This window comes from Panthera tigris, chromosome X (genome assembly GCF_018350195.1).
Source record: "Panthera tigris isolate Pti1 chromosome X, P.tigris_Pti1_mat1.1, whole genome shotgun sequence".
NCBI classification, from domain to species: Eukaryota; Metazoa; Chordata; class Mammalia; order Carnivora; family Felidae; genus Panthera; species Panthera tigris.
This window is the reverse complement of record NC_056677.1, coordinates 18,555,729-18,573,756: the sequence shown is the minus strand read 5'-3', so window position 1 is coordinate 18,573,756 and position 18,028 is coordinate 18,555,729.

Below are 18,028 nucleotides of genomic sequence, written 5' to 3'. Positions count from 1 at the left end.
CTTGGCCAGGTAGAGCAGGAGGTGGCAGGTTTCTCAGGGGGCTCATCTGTGATATGGGTTATGGTCATGCTAGAGAAGAATTTGTTTTGTGGTCGGGGTCTACTTTCTGAGAATGGAGGGCACCGTGACCTAGAAAGACAGAGTTAGGGCTAAGTGCAGACACAGACAGCTGTGAGTTTTGCCTGTAAGTTTGGCTGGTGGGGGGAGGTGCTTGGAATAGATTCCTTTCATTCCTTCCTCTCTTTATTTAAAATTATTCTTGATTGGGAGAGGGGGAGAAAGTTATTATTCTGTAACTACCTCCTGCTGAATAGGGGTATAGAGCTGACCTTACCTAGCTGTAAGAGAGACCAGAGTGATGGAGATGTTGGTAGCCGACTGTTCTGAAAGCAAGGACTTGAGCATGATCTTGTTGAGACCTTAGCTACCAAGAGCTGAGATTTGGTCCTGGATGAAAGAGATCTCGGTATTTTAAAATATGTGGTCCCAAAATAAGGGCTAGGCCAAGAATGCCAAAGGTCCCAGGAAAGGAGTGAGCCATGAGAACCCAGACCAGATACCTAGTTTCCCCGAAAACCACTCAGCCCCCCTTTCTTTACATTATTCCTGATTGTCTTTAGCTGTGTTTGTGACTTTATCAAGGCTAACACCTGGCCTGACTCACTTATGTAGAAGCCACATTTTTTTTTTTATAGTAAAGCGTATGTCTCCCCCCAGTTAGCAGTTAACAGGACCAAAGCTCAACAACTTTGAAGAATTATTCCTGCCAGGGAATCAATCTGCCTCTGCATTGCTTGGAGTGTGGAAGCCAAGTCAGCTACATTTTGACTCAAGGAAAGAGAGAGTTCCCGTGTATGGATAAAATGAGCTTCTTCTCCTGTGCCTAACCCAGTTCCCCTAAGGATGCCAAGGAGGGTGAGGACAGATGTTGGCTCAGTTGTGCAGGAGCAGGATAAAAAAGACTGGGTTTTTATTTGAACGCCTGTTACAGTCTGTGTTAGGGGTATGAGGACTGGGAGTTGGGGGAACTGTAGGTCAAGAATTAGGTTTATGAGGCTGCGGTGCCTCTTCCAAGTGGGGGTAAGCAGAGAAAGGCCTGTCTTCCAGAGACAATAGGTGTGAGAGTTGGGCTCACCAGGGCGATTGGGTGAGTTGTCCCGATGTAAGGAAAAAATCCTTCAACAGAGAGTTACCCTGAACTCAGCTGTGAGGATGACACATATGGGAGCTTTGGCCGGCCCTGGGCTGTGTCAGTCTATGTCCTGAAGAAGTCCCAAGAGCTCTGCCAAGGGAGATATAGCTGATTCCCCCCGTTGGTGCCTTCCCCCCTACTTTGAAGGCGGAGCAGTCAACCTGCTCACAGGTGGTGCAAAGCGTTGTGGATGGTGTTTTTGTTTTTCATTTTTTTATTGAGACACTTTATTTAAGTTTATTTATTTTGAGAGAGAATGAGAGAGATTGAGCCCGCATGCCCAAGCCAGGGAGCAGCAGAGAGAGTGTGAGAAAGAATCCCAAGCAGGATCTGCACTGACAGTGCAGAGCCCGATGCTGGGCTCGAACTCAGGAAGCGTGAAATCATGTCCTGAGGTGAAATCAAGAGTCAGAGGCTTAACCCACTGAGCCACCCAGGCCAGGGTTACCGCAGGTGTGACAAAGTTCCCAGAAGGGGCTTGTGGAATGTTTGGTCGAGCTGGCAGGGTAAGACTTTTCTGCAATAGCTCCAGTAAGGGCAGTAGCCAAGAACTAATAAGCCTGAGATCATTTTTTATCTCTTTGTCTCTTTGGTTTCTTCCTCTCTGTTGTTAAAGACCTTGAAGGCCAGGTCTAGGCCAGGTTCAGACTGAGGGGTTTGAGGGCCCTTATCTAGTTTTTGAAGTTTCTCTCCAATATCTGGGGTTGACTGAAAAATGAAATGCATCGCCAAGATCAATTTCCCTTTTCCCTTCGTGAAAGTTAGGATCAAGACTAGTGAATTTTTGGAGAGCCTCGGTCAGGCAAGTGAAAAGAAGAGTAGAGTTGTTTTGTTTTGTTTTGTTTTGTTTTGTTTTGTTTTAAATCTGATTTCTGGGTGATCTCCCTTAACCTTTTATAATTGACCTGTTTAGAAGCTGCCCGCTTTATGCCTTCTGTTAGGCAGATGACTATGTAGTTGCATTTGACCTTGTCTCCAGGGGAGAAATGGTAATTCCAATTGGGCTTGGCTAAGGGAAGTGCTGCAATGCCAGGAGCATATCATGAGTTGTCTGAGGTTTAAATTATCAGCATATTCAGTAGCTTTGGACCAAATTCTGGTCTTTTTCTCTCAGGTGATAGAGATGGAGAGAATAATATACAGGTCTTTCCAGGATAAAACATAGGAAATGGTAAGATATTCAAACTCCTTAGTGAACCTGGAGGGATAGGTTGAGAAAACACCATCCTTAAATTTTATGCGGCAGGATTGAAGTCTGAGTTGGGAGAATTGGGGAGATAGAGAGGGGTCTTTTGGGGAGATAGGAGGAGCATACAGCAAGCTGTGTGAAGATGAGGAAGATGAGCAAGTTCACAGAAAGCTTTGATATAAGGAACCTCAAACCATTTACCCAGTTGACAATAATACAGACTCAATTGGAGAAGAGTATTGTGGTTAAAAGAGCTGTTCTCGCACCAGACCTCCTGGTCATTCAATTTATGTTGGGGCCAGGCTGTATTACAGTAGAAAATAAGACATTTGGGCTGAATATCTTGTTCTGGTTGGAGGTTTTTGAGATGTTTAAGGAGGCATACCAGAGGGAAGTCCTTGGGTGGGGTGGACAAGGTATTGCCCATCTGGAAATCTAGGAAAAGGAGAAGGGAGATTTTGAGGATGAGGAACAAAGGGGAAGACCGTGAAGGAGGACATCTTGACTCAGAGTCCTGAGAAGAAACCAAAACCTTGACCAGTGTGGATCCTGAGAGAAAGGGATGTCCCCCAAACTCAAGGGTCCATGTGAGGGGAAGGGATTGAGGATCCCAAAACTGTGGAAAGACACAGAGGAGGCCTCCCTCCAATGGTCAGCCCATTGATTGTTGACCTTAATTGTTGACTGAGCCTAGTACTGGGGCTTGAACCTTGCTGTGGGGAAGTGGCCAACACCTGGTGATTGTTCCCAATGCTCAAGATCTTAAAGAGCCCTCCCCAAAATGAAAATTTTGACTCACATGAGAATTGTTGACAAGGGGATCTGGTTGAGAGAAGTCCTAGTCAGTAGGTGATGGTTAGTCCCTGCACGTAGGACCACCAAAATGTTAGGGTGGCTGGTGATGCAGGCGGCGAAGAAACACACAAAGAGTGGAGCAAACCAGGAGGACAGAGTTTATGCACTCTCCAAGGGAGGAGAGGAGCCAGACATCTAGAGAAATGTCAGCCCCGAGTTTGTCAGGCTGAGCCTTTCAAGGGGTTTAAAGGATGTGAAAGGGCTGTAGCTGTGCCCATGGCAGGGCGGTGGGCAGAAGAGGGAATCAGCTCTTGGCCAGGGAGAGCAGGAGGTGGCAGGTTTTCTGAGGGGCTCTGTCCAGGGCTCGTCCAGGATGTGGGTAGTGGTCAGGCTACAGAAGAATATGTTTTATAGTTGGGGTCTACTTTCCGAGAATGGAGGGCACCATGATCTAGAAAGACAGGGTAAAGTGCAGACACCTGTGAGTGTTGTCCATCAGCTTGGCTGAGGAAGGGGTGGAGCTTTGAATGGATTCCTCTCAGCTGTAAAATCATAATACGTTTCCATTCCCAGCCTAGCCACAGACTGGGAAAGCCTCAGACTTTCCCCCCTCGTTCCGGAGCTTAAAAAAACTTGAAAAGAAATGTGATGTTTCTCTTTTCAACAAACTGATTCCAGTGCCCATGGGAGGAATGACAAGGAAAAGCACCCATGTTTCAAGAATAATAGGATTCTAGAAAAGGTACAAATGTTCTCAAACAGTCTTGTATAAACTTTGCAACAGTCTGTGAACAGACAAATATTTTCCATAGCCTGCAAGATATCCTGAAACATTCCTACGTTTAACAATGTCTCAAGACAAGCATGATAAATGACTATGAAAAGCCAAGAACTAAAATAATGTCGAATACTAGCGGTTTTAATTTCTTTTTTGAATTAAAACGTTTCCTTTCAGTAACCTAAGTTTCTTAGGACTGGTTCTCATTTTTGTTTCGAGCCCTGGAGAATCTGTGCTAGTTTAGTTCTTTTGCAAAGGAAAAACATCTTGCTAACATCGGATAAGTTAGGAATAGCACCAAAACCAAAGCGCATTATTTATTTTCGTAGTCTTTCTTCCCTGTTTAAGCAGGTTGCAGAGATCTTAACTAGGAGTGCTCCCATGATGACATATCAAGATTGTACATGTCAAACTAGCAAAGAACCTAACAGGCAGACATTTAAAGCTAAAAATGTCACACATAGAGAATATGGTAAATTCAAACAGAGCTTTGTCATTATTGAGCCCTAGATTTGACAATCATTAATTTGCTATTAATAAGTCTTACTGTGAGGGGGGACTCACTTTACCAGCCACAGGAAGAGTTTGTTCTTTAGACAACCGTTGCTTTAAGCGGTCTGTCAAATTGACTGAGACATTCAAGGTAAGAAAGAGATGTAATTAAATCTTTTCAATAGACTGGCTAAGCACTCCTCTGCTGCCACTGATAGATCCAATTTGGGAGTTGCGAGATTTCTTTACCCTCTCCCTTAATACATTTTTTAAATCATCTTGAATGCCTTAAAAGTTTATCAGTCCGTAGTAGAATCGGTGTTACTTGGTAATGTTCATTAAACCATTTCTTAGTTGAATAAATAAAGAAAACTCACCTCAGTAAACTACCTGGATAGTTTTTCTAACACTCCTAATGTGTCACCTATGTGATGTATGTACATTGATATATATTACTGCCTTACATTTTGGCTTGACATACCATGGAAATGGAAATGATTAGATTATCCATCAAAGTAGATAATCCTAGATGGTTTCCCCCTGATTTTTTTTTCTGCCCAGGCATTGAAAATGAACTGTAAATAGCCACATCTGTTCAGATATTAGAGGGGGTGGGAGAACACTGTGTTTTAGGCAGGGACCTCATGCAGCGTTAGATTGGCTTAGAGCTCTGTATGAGACAGAGCTCACCTGTATGTGAATGCCATCTCTCCTCACCTGCTCCCTTATTGCACTTTCTCCCATCACACCCTTAATTTCCTTCAGCTTTCTCAGATGCTTGACCTCCATACCTCAGGGAGGACAGAATAAATTTCAGGACTGTGTGTCTTACTGTAAGTGTGTGGGAAAGGCTGGTCCGAGCACAAGTAAAGGTCACCTTGCAGCCTACCCTGCTTGATCTGTGCTCTTTTGTGAATAGTAATAGTAAATATCTCTGTTCTTAGCCTTGGGCTAGTTCTAAATACCAGAGTCATAGAGAAATCCAACGGGAAAACAGTGCTCTCCCTCGAAAGGGTTTTTCAGGCCTCGTGCTACTAAAATCAGCTATTTTGCCTTGAAAAAAATGGCCTTTTCAGTTATGTGCACAAGTTGTTCTACGATGAATGGAAAAGTGTCTTGAAATGCCAGCAATGCCCCCTTAGGAAGGATTCTCCACTTGCTCATTTCTGCTGATTATCCTGTGGAGTTGCTTTAGCCTCTGTGCTTTTAAAACCAATTCTGAGATTGCTACTGAAATACAACATTTGTCACTGAGAGCTATGAGTGGTATAGTAAAGATTTAAATCCAATGTGCAGTAACAAGGAAAACTGTGGCTTCTGAAACTAGAATATATTGAGTAGTTACAGTAGTATGCATTTTGGAGGTGCCAAAGTAGTTAGAAACATGTATTAAATTGCACAAATGTCTTCCAGTGTGGCTGGGAAAGCAAAACATATACAAATGGAAAACCAGCAAAGATTTACCAAGCAACAAATTGAATAACATAGGTAATAACTATTGTATCAGTCAGCCGGTGCTACTAACAACCACAGAATTTCAGTGGTTTATATTACAAATTGATTTCTCTGTGTTTCAGCTGGAGTTGGGTTCCCAAATCTCTCAGAGCGCAAAACAAGCAATTCCTCCTAAGGCACAGCCTTGAAGTAGCACACAGTCAGATGCATCCGCACAACATTGGCTAAAGCAAATCACATGGCCAAGTCCAGTGTCAGTGGGGCATGGAGATATACTCCTTAAGTAATGTAGAAAGGGGAGAGAGGGAGTAATTACTGAAAAGAATACCCTAATCTATGACAACTAGACTGATTTTTCAGTGCTGAAGTAACATGTAATATTAGGGAAATCTGTATGGTAGGTGGGTTAGAACAGAGGTTTTGAGAAATCTAGGAACTGCAGATGCATTTTTGGCAGTTAAGCTATAATCTATGACTCATGGCCTATCTATAAACTGTCTATAAAATATTTCACAGTTCAGTCAGCAAGAAGATAAGTTGCAATTTTCTCATCTTCAATGAAAAGGGAGAAAATGCAGTAAGTTTTCTAAACCAGGACATATTAGAAAAGGAAATGTATTCTTTCATTATAAAAATAGTGGTTTGTTGACTAATTTTTTTCAGTGGTATTTTTATGGAGAAGTTTGGTGATATGTTAAGCTGTTCATGAACACTTCCTTTAGTAGACCTTGCTAGGTGTTGGAACCAGCCTCCAAGTTGTAGTGCCCCGGGATGAAAATGTGTGTTCTGTTCACCACCACTCTGGCCCTCTAAGCTGGTTCTTCCAGAAATTTCTGTTTACCTGATTGAGTCTGAATAACATATCATGGATGGTTATGCAGTGGAATATTTCTCTGTATTGTCACATATTTAGTTTGTCTCCACTTACCCCTTTCAGGGATGTGTGATTTATAAATCTCCAGCATGCAGTTCAGAGTGAATATGTGCGTAAGAAGGTGTAAGAAATTCCAACTGTATCTCTAACTATGTGAACTTGGAAAGGCATGTTCTCCAGGGCATAGTTTTTCCCTATTTAAAGAAAAAGATTAGAATAGATGGACTTTAGAATTTTAGAGTTGGCGTGTTATTTTTAATTGAGCATGTGCTTTTTTTTCCCCTTTTATTCTTTTTGTTTGGTTTACTTAAACCAGATAAGACACAAAAACAGTTCATCCATTTCTCCTACCTCCCACCTCTGGCAACCATCAGTCTATTCTCTGTTATCTGTCAGCTTAGTCTTTTGTTGTTCTTTGTTTGTTTGTTTGTTTGTTTGAAGTTCCACATATGAGATCAATCATACGGTATTTGTCTTTCTCTGTTTGACTTATTTTACTTAGCCTAACACCCTCATGGTCCATCCATGTTGCCATAAACGGCAAGCTCTCATTCTTTTTTTTATGACTGAATAGTAATCCATTCTATATATATACAATTTCTTTATTCATCCATTGATGGACACTTAGTTTGATTCCACATCTTGACTATTGTAAATAATGTCCTACTGAACATGAGAGTGCAGCTATCTTTTTGAATTAGTGTTTTCATTTCCTTTGCATAAATACACAGAACTGGAATTGCTGGGTCACATGGTAGTTACATTTTTAATTTTTTGAGGAACCTCCACACTGTTTTCCATCGTGGCTGTATCCATTTATATTCCCACCAGTTGCAGCACACAAGCGTTCCCTTTTCTTCATATCTTCACCAACACTTGTTATTTCTAGTCTTTTTGATGATAACCATTCTGACAGGTGTGAGGAATAACTCATTGTGGTTCTGATTTACATTTCCCTGATGATTAATAACCTAAAACATCTTTTCATATACCTGTTGGCCATCTCTATGTCTTCTTGGGAAAACTGTCTCTTCAGATCTTCAAATTGTTTTTTTGCTACTGAGTTCTAGGAGTTCTTTATATATTTTGGATATTCGCCCCTTATCAGATACATGATTTGCAAACATCTTCTCCCACTCAGTAGGTTGCCTTTTCGTTTTGTTGATGGTTTCTTTTGCTGTGCAGAAGCTTTTAAGCTTGATGTGGTCCCGCTTGTTAATTTTCGCTTTTGTTGCTTTTTCTTTTTCTTTTGGTGTCAGATTACAAGGGGGCGAGGAGATTGGACTAGATGCACTTTATACTTTTAATGTTGGTTGTCTGAAGCTCAACTAGTAAAATTTAAAATTTTAGGACCAGGTTAGCATAAAATAAATAGAGGGAACACAGAATTCACATTGACATAGGAAGATAAAAAAATGAACATAATCAGGATTCTGCCATTGAGGACAGAGGCACAATTCATAGAATAAGGGTGTTTAAGAGGTGGAGCCAGACATACAGGATCAAAGTTTCAAGGTGAGCCACTTGGCTCACCCTAACAGCCAGCCTGTATATCAGTGTTCTGATGCTGGAGTGCTAGGTTGTTCCTAGAAAAACATTACCTTTAGCACCATGGGCAAGAAGATGTTGAATAATATGGCTTTGTAGATGGTGATAAAGTTATTCACCTCATAGATTGGTAGTTCATAGATGATGCTTTAAGTCCCTAACTGTACATATCATAGACAGTGTTCTTTTTTAGCTGTTAGAACTGTTTTTCTTCTTCATTGTAAGATTTGGCTAGATTCTATCTTTGAGTTTCCCCAGAGTTATGATTGCTTAAAGAAGACATTATTTCCACTGAATCCTTGGAAAATGCTTTCTATTGGGAGCTTCTTACTTTGATTTTCAACATAAACCACCCAAATTTGGGTTCCTTTAATAATTCCGGTTTTTCAAAAATGTAATAAGAATATTCTGGAATGTAGGGTGCCCCTGTTTCTTGCAGGAAATTTCAGATGATATGATAGATGGAATGGTATGTATTTTGCACACTGTATGATGTTAATTAATCATTCTTATTTTTGATATTGGAGAGCTGTGGGGATCATATTCAACGTTGTTTGTAGGACTTTTATCCAAAGATATGATGAAACAGTGTTCCAAATTCCAGGACACTTTATGCAGTGGTAGGAGAAAAGCAGTGACCAAAGACTTATGGAACATAGGTGGTTAGTACATTTCTCTTAATGGAATTATCTTTTTTTTTCCATTTGAATAATGTCTTTAAGATATCCTGCATATTAAGGTCAGCAATGATTAATTTAGAAATGGTGATTGTTAATTGAAGGCACAATTTTAGAGGAAACCTTTTAAACACTTGGCTCATGCTGGTTAATTAGAAGGGCAAAAAATTACCCCATTGTGCAAATACAGGTAGAGTTTCTTCTTCCCAGTAATGTGAATACATATTTTGGGGGCTTGTACGGAAAGAGAGGAAGTCATTAGGCAGGTGAAATGGGTAAGGTGACATTGTCTTTTAGATTTTAAATTATTTCCAATATTAGGCTTTATGGAGCTATACCAATGTACCTGGTCCTCATCCAACAGAGAGACACAAGGCAAAGTTATAAAGCTATAAAAAGGGTGGAACTGTATACCATGGTCTTGTATTTGTAGGTAAATGCAAACCCAATGGCAAAAATGTTCTATGATTTCTCCTGCCGTAACTTTTGATCTGACAATCAATGATGTAATCTAAAGGACGCCACAGTTGATCAAGCATTGGGAGTATCAATTACTTAAATGAAGCCCTTTGTTTTATATTTGTTGTTGGTTTGACCAAACCTATAATTGAAGAGTTTTTCAGAATTGCCCTTGCTTCACTTTCAAATAGCCTAAAGTGGAAGACATTTATGAATAGGCAAGATTTTATTATTTTTTCTTACATAAAATATTTTTATAAAAAAATCAACCGATACAAAAGGATATGAATAGAAAACTAAAAGCACTCTTCTCCTCCTGTGCTCATTTTTGCCTCATAGGTAACTGTAGTCATGCTAAAATACATGTATCTATGTTGAATAGCTAAGATTTTAAATACTGTCTTCAAATCTTCTCCAAATCTTTGTGATGAGGTAGAGACAACCTAAATAACCAAAGGAAAATTACATGAGGTTGAGAAATTTGCAGCATGTTAAATTACTGCAGCGTGTGTTGCAAAGTTAGGTAACACTCACATAGGATTTGTTACACTACAGTGGAGACTCTGGGGCCCTTCCTAAGAAAACTCATAACTCATCATAGTGATTCAATGTGTTCCTTGCTCACCACTCCATCCCAAAGAGGTAAATCTATCAAAATTAGCACTGAGGGTGACAGTGGCCAGGAGAAAGCTAAAGGAGATCATTGGCTACAGTGCTAGGATAATGGTGCAGGGTATAGTTATGAATTGATGTATTGTCTTATGGTAATGCTTTCTTCTATTCTCTTTCCTCCTCTGTGCACCCCCATTCTGAGGCACTGGGATACTCTGAATGCCTGGATTCCAAAGGAGGAAAACCTGTCAAAATCATCTGAATGTTCCAATCTCTTAAAACTAGAGATAATGATTAAGAACCAATTTCCATTCTAGCCTTTGTTTTTTGTTTTAATTCACAGCTATATAGATCTAGCCATTGGGTAGAAGTTACAGGGCTTACCCATTTCTATTTTGAATATTTTTCCCTCTGATAAGTTGAACATGAAATCTAAATATCATGAGTTTTGAGTGGCTTATGTTAAAATCTGTGAATTTTGTGAAGTTTTCACAAAATATTTTGTTACAATATGCATTATTTTACTTAGGAGAATATAGTGCAAGAATGTAAATATACTTAAAAACTATATTTTTAAAAATTTTTAAAAATGTTTTATTTATTCTTGAGACAGAGACAGAGCATGAGCAGGGGAGGAGCAGAGAGGGAGACACAGAATCCAAAGCAGGCTCCAGGCTCTGAGCTATCAGCACAGAGCTGGACGCGGGGCCTGAACTCACAAACCGCGAGATCATGACCTGAGCCGAAGCCGGACGCTTAACCGACGGAGCCACCCAGGGGCCCCAAAAACTATGCTTTTAAAACATACCCACTAAAAATCAGCATCTATTGGGGCACCTGGGTGGCTCTGTCGGTTAAGCGTCGACTTTTGATTTCCACTTAGGTCATGGTCTCGTGGTTCATGGGATTGGGTCCCACATTGGGCTCTGTGCTGACATCACAGTGCCTGCTTGGGATTCTCTCTCTTCCTCTCTCTCTCTCTGCCCCTCACCCCGCTCTATCTCAAAATTAAAAAAATAGGCTTAAAAAGTCATCTATTTATCATACATATTTTGTATATATATTTTTTCATGTTTTATTTAAACACAAAATCAAGAGTTGGATGCTTAACTGACTGAGCCACCCAGGTGCCCCTATTTTGTATCTATTTTTAAAGCTCACTTGATACTAGAAAGAAATTCCATATACTTTTTTTTTCCTTCAAAAATATTGTTAAACCACAATATGCTGCGAAGAGGGGGGAAAAGTAAAGCATGTTTTTTATTGTGATTCCCATCCTCTATAATTCTATGCATGATGCTCTATAGAAATTAAAATTAATTTGGTATTGGTAATAGTTGATTTGCTTATTCAGGTAAATTCATGTAATTAGTCAATAACAATGTTTGCCTTAATTGAAGTAGGAAATAATTTTGTTCTACAAATTAACAAAATCCTTTAAAATTTTAAGGAAGGACTAAATTTATTAATGGTTTATTTTTTTTTTAATTTTTTTTAATGTTTATTTATTTTTGAGACAGAGAGAGACAGAGCATGAAAGGGGGAGGGGCAGAGAGAGAGGGAGGCACAGAATCGGAAGCAGGCTCCAGGCTCTGAGCTGTCAGCACAGAGCCCGACATGGGGCTCGAACTCACAGACTGCGAGATCGTGACCTGAGCTGAAGTCGGACGCTTAACCGACTGAGCCACCCAGGCGCCCCTATTAATGGTTTAGATTTAAAATGAGGGTTTTTTGTTTGTTTTTGAATAAGAAACCAAACTATTTTTTTTTCTTGCGGTGTTCTGTTATGTAGGTTCCCAGACTGAGTACATTATGGTGGGTTGTGTACAAGCCATGAGTAAAGAGAGGGTCTAAATCTCTGTACAAGGTCTCTATCCCTCTCATGAGTTGGGCATGGAGGCACCAAGGTAATCCTTGGGTAATGAAGATGCTCTAATATACACCTTACATCCCTGGGAGCACACTGCATTCATGTGTTTAAAGTTCAAAAATAATAGAGGTCAAACCCACGAACCTCTGAAGTAGTAATTAGTAAAAGTTTATTGTGCACACACCAAAAAGACAGTCTGCACTGCTGGAGCACTTAAACCAAAACATGGAATGAGGCTTAGGAGTATATTGTTGTAAAGCAGCTTATATAATAAGACAATGACTGTTTATTCTTCATAGTGTTTGGTTATAATAGAATTTTCTTAAATGATGGGGAATTGGTCAGTGGTTATCTCCCATCGATTTGGGGACACAGTTCAAGTTTTGCTTACGATTGCCAGAGGCATAAGCAAGAAATGACCCAGATCAAGTTAATCTTGGAAAACAAGCTAAATTAAACTTTCTTTGTATGACTAAACTGGTTTTGTCTGCTCAGAGAATTCTCAAGGTTGGTCTCTGTTTTTGGTTTTAACAAATCCTCCCTTTTGGTCAATCTCTAAGCAGGCTGAGAGTATGACCAACCGGTATAGCGTTATTCTCAGTTACCACTGTTGATGTAGTTAGGCTGAAAAATCACACACTCAGTGTTTTCATCCAGTTGAGGGGCCATGTAGTAACCATCTTTATCATTGATAGGATTGTTGTTTCTTTTACTCAGTTGTCCTATCCTAATGGATACCATTTGGCATGTGGGTGGCTGCTGACAGGCATTGAGTTCAATATACGATGCACTAGAGAGGTTAATATGACTGTAAGGAGAACAATAATCAAGGATTGAAAAATTTCCCAGAGTAGAGATTCCCAGGAGCCAAGATGTAACCAGTTAAATAACTCAAATGGGTTTCTTTCTTAAAAAGTTATTTCCATAGGCACAACATGATGTATTAACAATTACATATCCTCATGATTACTTAGGCCAAAATGAATGTGAAGGTCTTTTATGTCAGGAGGTGGTGTTGTAGGTGAGCTTCCATCTCAGTGAGGCCTCTATACAGTGTGAGCCATCAGGTAATTTAATGAGATGCATTTCTATGAAAACCAAAGAAATACAAAGGTTAATAGTTTTAGCAAATTATAGCAAATTTAGTTTTGGAGTTTGGAGAACAGTCACAGTTGAAAAGATTGCTAGATGTTGGGTTCCAAGCGTCTTCAGATGGAGTGAGAGCAAACAGTGGGAATCTGACGTCTTTTCCTGGTATGCAACTTGAATGTCTCTAGTGATCTTTCTGAGTGGCCATAGAGCCACAGGCCTGAAGATTGTCCACAGAGGAGCTGTTGTGGTGATTTCTCCAAAGTTTCTATCAAGCTTTTCAGCTTTAGCTCCCACAGCTTTGGGAAATGGGCAGTTTTAGTTTCATGATGATTCCAAGTCATAAGAGTGGGAGAAAATTGTAAATGTTAGCTTGGAGAGTTGTAGCCACATATTGAAAGAAACTAGAATTCAGGATCCAATCCAGTTTCTGCAGGCAGAAAACAAAAACTCAGAAACAATTACCGTAAAAGAGAATGAAATCTTGCCAGTTGCAACAACATGGATGGAGCTAGAGAGTATAATGCTAAGTGAAATAAGTCAGAGAAAGACAAATATCATATGATTTCACTCATATGTGGAATTTAAGAAACAAAGCAAATGATTATAGGGGAAAAAAGAGAGAGGCAAAGCAAGGAATAGACTCTTAACTAAGGAGAACAAACTGATGGTTACCTGAGGGGAGGTGGGTGGGGGATAGGTGAAATAGGTGATGGGAATTAAGGATTGTACTTGGGATGAGCACCAGTTGTCCTATGGAAGTGTTGAATCACTGTATTGTACACATGAAACTACTATTACATTGCGTGTTAACTAGCTGGAATTTGAATAAAACCATTTAAGAAAACACAATGTAACAGCACTAGGATCTGATAACTACAAAGGTATATTATTGAAATAGGCTTTTTTTTCTTTATAATCATCCTCATTTCCATCAGAGATAAGCACAGTAAGAGTAATTTGTTTCAAATTAAGTCTAACTTCAGTAACTTGGCCTGTTTATTTACATAAGTGCAGCAAGAATAGTAATCAGCCATATAGGCTCTTTTTGCTGGTACTTTTCATAAGGAATCTTAGATTGGACTTTCAAGAACCCCTCGAGACTAGGAAGCCAGGCCAAGGATTTCTCCAATTGTGTCCTGTTACAAGGAGAACAGAATCTTACTGAACTTAGGCAAACACATAAGTTGTCATGAAAAATTAGAATATTTGATAAAAGAGTTTATGAATTCTGGGGGAATCATGTAAGGAGAAGAAGATAAATATTCCACCCTTTGTTGCAAAGATAAACTTTACCAAGTAGCTGTACATTATAAGTAGCTTGAAAGAGAGGAAAAGATGGGTGCTTTAAATCTGGAAAGCAAAACATTAAACAACTAGCATTGTTTAAATGAACTCATGAAAATTATCATCATTATCAGTTCATTCAGTCTTATTTAATTAATTTTTGCTTGCTTTGTCTTGGATTAGCCACTTTTTGAATCAGTTTTCCATTAAGTTCTAGAAATCTTTACCCAGTTTACTATTAAGATCTTAAAGTTAGTAGAATTCTGCATTTTAGAGTACTTATCAGGGTCTTTTCCCCGAATCTCTTGAAAGGCAAAGCACTTTTGTCTGTAGTTCACTGTAACCATTTTCAGAGAAGTGAGAGGAAAGCAATAACTGTAAGTGGCAAAAGACTTAAAAATAGCCAATTTTGATTGTAATCAATTTTGATTGTAATCAAATCAAATACAATTTTGATTGTAATCCCAATCAAAATGGCACCAGCATTCTTCTTGAAGCTAGAACAAGCAATCCTAAAATTTGTATGAAACCACAAAAGACCCCAAATAGCCAAAGTAATATTGAAGAAGAAGACCAAAGTGGGAGGCATCACAATCCCAGAATTTAGCCTCTACTACAAAGCTGTAATCATCAAGACAGCATGGTATTGGCACAAAAACAGACACATAGACCAATGGAATAGAGACTCCAGAATTGGACCCACAAATGTATGGCCAACTAATCTTTGACAAAGCGGAAAAGAATATCCAATGGAAAAAAGACAGACTCTTTAACAAATGGTTCTGGGAGAACTGGACAGCAACATGCAGAAGAATGAAACTAGACCACTTTCTTACACCATTCACAAAAATAAACTCAAAATGGATAAAGGACCTGAATATGAGACAGGAAACCATCAAAACCCTAGAGGAGAAAGCAGGGAAAAACTTCTCTGACCTCAGCCGCAGCAATTTCTTACTTGACACATTTCTAAAGGCAAGATAATTAAAAGAAAAAACGAACTATTGGGACCTCATGAAGATAAAAAGCTTCTGCACTGCAAAGGAAACAATCAACAAAACTAAAAGGCAACCGATGAATGGGAGAAGATAATTGCAAATGACATATCAGATAAAGGTTTAGTATCCAAAATCTATAAAGAACTTAACCAAGTTCAACACCTGAAAAACAAATAATCCAGTGAAGAAATGGGTAGAAGACATAAATAGACACCTTTCCAAAGAAGCCATCCAGATGGCCAACGGACACATGAAAAGACGCTCAACATCACTCATCATCAGGGAAATACAAATCAAAACCACATTGAGATACCACCTCACACAAGTCAGAGTGGCTAAAATTAACAACTCAGGAAACAACACATGTTGGCAAGGATATGGATAAATGGGAACCCTCTTGCACTGTTGGTGGGAATGCAAACTGGTGCAGCCGCTCTGGAAAACAGTGTGAAGATTCCTCCAAAAGTTAAAAATAGATCTATCCTATGACCCAGCAATAGCACTGCTAGCAATTTACCCAAGGGATACAGGAGTGCTGATGCATAGGGGCACTTGTACCCCAATGTTTATAGCAGCACTTTCAACAATAGCCAAATTATGGAAAGAGCCTAAATGTCCATCAACTGATGAGTGGAAAAAGAAGTTGTGGTTTATATACATAATGGAATACTATTTAGCAATGAGAAAGAATGAAATCTGGCCTTTTGTAGCAATGTGGATGGAACTGGAGAGTGTTATGCTAAGTCAAATAAGTCATACAGAGAAAGACAGATACCATACGTTTTCACTCTTATGTGGATCCTGAGAAACTTAACAGAAGACCATGGGGGAGGGGAAGGAAAAAAGAAAAAGTTAGAGAGGGAGGGAGGCAAACCATAAGAGACTCTTAAAAACTGAGAATAAACTGAAGGTTGATGGGGGTGGGAGGGAGGGGAAAGTGGGTGATGGGCATTGAGGAGGCACCTGTCGGGATGAGCCCTGGGTGTTGTATGGAAACCAATTTGACAATAAACTTCATATTAAAAAAAAATAGCCAAGTTTAAGATCTGGGGAGGATTCATATGCACATAGAAAAAACATTATGCAATTTACTTAGTTAAGCATTCAGCCAAAGTGACAGATCTCAAAGGCAAATACACATAGTCAAGTAGTTATATAAAAAAAAATAACCTTAGTTCTTTTAATAGAGAAGACTCGTTTATTTTTCTAAGTAATCAAAGATTTGATAAAGACCATGTGAAGCACTGGAAATATTTTTATAAGCCACAGAATCCTTGTTTCCTAGGGAGATTACATTAGAGGTAAAGAAACTTCGTGTATAATTTCTTATTAAGAGCACATCAACAATCTAAAAAACCTGTCCTTTTAACAGAAAATCAAAATCTAATTCTGCCTCACTATACCTTTAATATTAAAATTCTTCCATTTTTTAACTTAAAACATTCCAGTCTTACCTTGACCACATAAAATTCCTTTCTCAAGATTCCTTTTCCACAAACCTTCTACAGCCTTCTGTATCCATTCAATTTTTGCCCTTCTTCCTTTCTTCTTCTGGAACAATCATTTTTCTGTAGGACAAAATTACTTTCTTTTCTCTTTCATGAAAAAACACCCCCATGTCATTAATACCTTTTCTTGTCCAAATAACACACTTTATTTTCCTTACCTACTTTTCATATACAGTCTTCTCTTTTTACCCTTATTATTTATAATAGTTGTATTTTTACATATTGATTATAAATTTTTAACTACTTTAATCTTCACTTCCCAGTGATAAACAGGAAGCAGGCAAGTGTAAACTGTCTCTCATGTATTAGCATCCTGTAGTAGAGTAGCAATTTATAAGTACATTTCAGAATTTTCTAGAAGTACATTCTTCCTCCTAGTGAATTTTTCAATGTGGCTCAAGACATATTTACTAAAAGGCCCAAATATTTTTTATCTCTCTGTAAAAAAAAAAAAAAGCCAAAAGTAAATAAACCTAAACTTATGCTTAGTGTTTAATGTTTTTCTTATTTGGGAATGATTTAGATATTCAATAAATATCCATTAGTTAGTTTAAGTTAGTATAAACTTTTATTTGCACTTGTTTAAAGTACTTGCTTTTAACAGTTATTCTTGGATTAGACATCAAACAGCTAACCATCATCTGAAATTATTTTTCTTGTTGACAAATTTTAAGACATGCCTACTTTTATGAAACCAACAAACTTAAACTGGCTTTTATTTATCAAAGATTATCCTAGATTATTTGGGTTAGTTTTTCTGTTTCTGAGAGTATACTTGACTTTTATAAATTTAATTTTCTGTAAGCCAGGTAAATAGAGCTCTTTACAAATAAATTTTGAAAATATCATCCAGAGGTAGAAAACTGCCACATATCTATAACATACAGACAAATATGGAGATCTTTTAACTTTTGTTTTAAAAATTTTAGCCATGTCTCAAAACTCAGAAGAATAACTACATCCAAATTGTGTTTCTGGCAGGTGAACTAAGCTAAAGTTACCTGTTCAGATGGCCACACGTTTTTACTAAAGATTTTTTACTTGCATGCTGTAAGGTTCCTTTTAGAGCTATTTTTGAATACATTTTGTCTTTTAGAAGCTTCTTCATACTAATCAAAGAATGCATTCCATTGTCTCTGAGAGGTTTAGAATTTTCTCTTTTAAGGATGACCCTCAACGTGGACTTACCTAAGTTACAGATTCCC